Raw genomic sequence first — 4,996 nt, 5'->3', positions numbered from 1 at the left:
GAGATCGCACGAAGAGTAGATCGAGGCGAAGCACACGAGCAGTTTACCCAGCTTCGGAGCTCTCCGGAGAGATAACACTCCTACTGCTGCTTGCTGGTTGTATTATGTTCTTGCTCGCGAGAGCTAAGTGTTTTCTAGCTTCGAGTGAATCGAACCGAACCCCCGCTACGTTGCGCATGGGCCTCCTTTTATACGCTAAAGGGGTCACCGACAGGTGGCAACGCAGAGAAGGGTACAAATGTAAAAAGTGAGGTGGTTGGTACAGTTACTTGTACAGTGCACCCTACCTAACCCTGACGGCAGGGGACAAGGGCATTAAATGCCCGTCTGAGTTGCCCAAACAGTGCAGAAAAGGACCGTTAGGGGCGCCACCGTTCGCCACGATGGCGATCTTGTCAGCTTCGCATGCCACTGCGCACCGCTGGCTGCACAGCATCCCGCCACGCGCGCCTAGAGAGGACCCAGGGCGACACGTTGGTTGATGCGCTGGAGCGTGGGCACAGAGTGGCCGCCTGCCACAGCAAGCGCCTTGCCGCTGCTGTTATCTTGTCGGGTCCGGAAGCTTGTCGCTCACCGGGCCTCGGGGTACCTTGGTTGGTCTTCCCGGCAAGCTCCTCTTGCCGGGGCCTTGTTGCCTTGCCGGAGCACGAGGCGCGTCACGGCAAGTTCCTTGGAGTGCCTTGGTTCGCCGCTTGCCGGGGCCTTGTCTCCTGAGCTTAAATACTTTGTTCTTGAATGGCTCCAAGGGAACCACAGAGGGTCTTGGCGTTCGCCCGGCAAGCCTTGCCGCGGGGTGCTGCAACTGCCCGTGCACAAGTTCGAGGTACTAGGGTACCCCTATTCTAGTACACCGACACCACGCTGCTTCTCGGCATGGATGGGACGATGCTGTCCATTGGTGGATCATCCGCTTGCTGCTGAGACCCCCTTTGCTAGCTAAGTGAGTCGATCTGCTCCTGCTGCCGCTGGAATTTGATTGCCAAGTCCACGTGCGCTGATTCTAGGCCTTGAAGGCGTTCATAGTCTAGCTTCCTCTGCTCCTCCTCCATCTTCCTCTTCTTCTCCTCCGCAATCTTCTTTCTCGCATGGGTTCTGTAGTCGGTGTTCCAGTCCGAAAACCCCTCATACCACGGAATAGCGCCCATGCCTCGTGTTCTTCCCGGGTGTTCAGGATTTCCCAGGGCACACGTAAGCTCGTCGTTCTCTCTGTTGGGCTCGAACAACCCGGATCGAGCTTCTTCTATTGCAACAAGTAGCTTATCTTCGGCTCCGTCTAGACATGCCTTCTTGGAAACTTTGCCTGTCTTCGCGTCCAACTCCCCCCCATGCGCATAGAACCAAGTCTTGCACCTGGGGGGCCACCTCAATGTTTCTAGAGTGACACCTGCATCCAGCATCTCTTTCTAAGACTTATCCCACTTAGGCATTCCCACCACATAGCCACCTAGCCCCTGCTTATGGAACTTATCCTTTTTTGTGGCATTGGCCTTATTTATTCTCGACCGTTCCTTAGATAATTCCAAATCCTTGAATTTCACCAAATCGTCCGAATGAGCACTTTGGTTCTCTAGTCTTCCCTCGAATATTTGAGTCTTCCTTCCTCCGTTGACGTACTTGGCCCATTCACGAATCTTGTGGTTCTTGAATGCAACTGCCATCTTCCTAAGAGCAGCGTCCTTGACTTTCTCCACATCTGCATTTGTGAAATGATCTGGTAGGGTGAAATGTTCCATGAGCATTTCCCAAAGCAACTGTTTTTGTCTGTCATCGACAAAAGTAACTCCTGGACGTGGCTTAGATGCCTCTCTCCATTCTTGAAGGGAGATTGGGAGTTGGTCCTTCACAAGAACTCCGCACTGACGAACGAACTTGTCCGCAATCTTCTTAGGCGCGAATGGTTCGCCATTAGGTCTGATTGCCTCGATATTGTACTTTATGCCCTCCTTCAACTTTTTGTTCGGGCCTCGTTTCGTCCTGTTGCCTGAAGATTTGCTTGATCCGGATGGCTGAAAGAAGAAAGATCGATTCGTTAATATATCTTCAAGTCATTTAAAACATGTGATGATCACCAAATGCCTGCTTATATAAATATATACCTCGCCGGTTTTTGTTGTTTCAAGATCAACATTTTCTTCGTCATGTTCATAGTTCACGACTTCATCAATTCGGTCGTCGCGATCGAATATCATATCACCCTCCCCGGTGTTGTTTAGACATTCGGAGCCGTCATAATCTTCTTCATTCTGATCATCATCTGGCCCGTGAGGATTGCGTATGATATTGAATAGGGCCTCTTCTCCCTCTCTGTCGGTATTGTCCGCCATAGGTTTTGTTTAACTAATCCAAAAGAAATATATTCAAATTAAAATGCATGGATGCAACCAATTAATAAGGAAAAAATGAATCAATCATAGTACATAATAAGCATCATCGAATATAATCTCGAATACGTCGTCTCGAATAATAGATATCATCTCGAATACATCGTCTTGAATAATAGATATAATCTCGAATACATCGTCTCGAATAATAGATATAATCTCTAATACATCGTCTCGAATAATATATAATCTCGAATACATCGTCTCGAATATTATATATCGAGTACATCACTGGCTAGGTAGCTAATAAAGATCGAATACTACAGAGGAATCTAGGACACTCGCGGTTCCTGCGGCGTGGGCGGTGGACACCCAAAGAGAAGGAACTCTCACAGGATCATAGCTGAAGTGAGATCCCTGAAGAAACGTCCAGGTATTGGAGAACCTACCGCCCTCTAACGCAACCATGTAGCGATGGACGTGCTCGTCCTCCTCCCTGACATGGCGACGTACCACCTCCGAAGGGGGCCGGCTCCCTCCGCACCAACACTGGCCCACGCGAACGCCACCAAACAAGATCAGGGTCGACGACGGGACCTGGGGCCGGGTTCGTCATCAAGTAGTGCGCCCCCTCCTGGCAGCACCTCCCAGTGCCAGCCCGGCAGAGCCCAGTCCCGGACATGGGTCAGCCGGACGTCGTCGCGGATGGGTCGACGACGAGGATGCGGGCCGGGCATCGTCGAGAACAAATACTAGCTATATGCCCGCAAAAAGTAACATTCTTTTAATGATTGGATTTTGATAACTAAAATTTCTAACATTTCTATATAACTAACATTCCTATAACATTTCTAACAATGCTATATAACTAAAATTTCTATAACATTTCTAATATTTCTATAACTAAAAAACAGAAGAAAAAAATTATAACATTTCTATATATATAACTAACATTTGTATAACATTTCTAATATTTCTATAACTAAAAAAAAGAAAAAATTTCTAACTTTTTTATAACTATTTCTATAACAAAAAACAGAAAAATTTCTAACAATTCTAACTATTTTATAACTATTTCTATAACTAAAAAACAGAAAAATTTCTAACAGTTCTAACATTTCTAACAATGCTATATAATTAATTATTTCTATAACTAAAAAAGAAAAATTTCTAACAATGCTATATGTGTGTGTGTGTGCTCACCGGCGAGGCGAGAGGCGACGGTTGGCGGCGACGGGGACGACGACGGGCACGGCGACGACGGGGATGGCGACGACGGGGACAGGGACGGGGCGGCGATGACGGGGACGGGCCGGGGCGGCGACGACGGGGACGGGGCGGCGATGACGGGGATGGGGACGACGCGGGACGGGCCGGGACGGCGCGGCGGTGACGACGGGGAGGATGGGCCAGCGACGACGCGGACGGGGGCGGCGACGAGGGTTATGGAGACGGGGGGCGGCGGGCGACGGGGCAGAGCAGAAGAAGCAGAGGAGAAACTGAAATTTTTAAAGTGTTTAGTTATATAGGATGGACCTTTAGTACCGGTTGGAGCCACCAACCGGTACTAAAGGCCTGTTTTGGCCAGGCCAAGCGGCGGGAACCGCACCCGTTTAGTGCCGGGAGGTGGCTCCAACCGGTACTAAAGGCCCCCCTTTAGTACCGGTTGGTGCTTCCACCCGGCACTAAAGGGGTGCACTGGCACAGGTGCGGTGCGAATTGTTTAGTCCCACCTTGCTAGCCGAGGGGCGTCCGCACTGGTTTATAAGCCCTAGTGCGGTAGCTCCCTCGAGCTCCTCTATAAAGCAGGCCCTACTGGGCCTAAATGTTCCATGCTGCCCTGTGGGCCTACTGGGCCTTTGCGGGCCTGCATCCTGGCCCAACAACAGGTTGGGTTTCTAGTCGTATGCAGGCCGCTGTGGCGCAGTAGGTGGGCTTTTTTTTCCTAATTTTTTTACTTTATTTATTTTTGTTTGAGTTGTTTTTTTGCTGTATTTAGAGTTTCTTTGTGAATATTTTCGCTTTACGTACAAAAATTACAAACTTTCTGTTAGTACGGGTAGTTTACAAATTTGAATATTTAAATTTTGATTTATTTGAAATTTGTGTGAATCACTAGTTTGTGAATAACTTAACTTTGAGAATATATTTTCCAGTGATTCTTTTTTCTTATGTTTAATATTAGTGTGTTTTATCATTATATTCAATTTGGTAATGCTTAGGTTATTTAAAAAAATGAAATGCCTTTTGTAACGGATGAGTTTTCGTCCGAAACCCTGATACTTCGAAAGAGATTGTCCATTTAGTACACGAAGTGCATCCAGTTTTTGCGGTAACCCTCTCTACTTTTTTGCACATGCTATGTGGGTGAAATTATGATACCATGCCAACTTTCAACCTTTTATGAGTTCATTTGAAATGCTTTTCAATTTCAGGGTCATTTAGCTTAAAAAAATCAGTAAAGGCATGAAAGAATTTGTTTGCACATAAAATTTCTTCGCGTTTCAAATGTCAAAACACATAACTACCCTAACTATTACAGAGATTCCCTCCTGGGTGTGAAACATAGAAGAAAGTGATGATAGTGAAGCCGATCACATCCCAGATCTTTGGGTGTGAAACTTTTTCTTCGCGTGTGTCCCTTTGCGCCGTAACCATGGAAAATCCTCATCATT

Source organism: Triticum dicoccoides, chromosome 5A, assembly GCF_002162155.2.
Source record: "Triticum dicoccoides isolate Atlit2015 ecotype Zavitan chromosome 5A, WEW_v2.0, whole genome shotgun sequence".
Lineage (NCBI taxonomy): Eukaryota > Viridiplantae > Streptophyta > Magnoliopsida > Poales > Poaceae > Triticum > Triticum dicoccoides.
The sequence above is the reverse complement of the archived record's forward strand: the minus strand, read 5'-3'. Positions refer to the sequence as shown.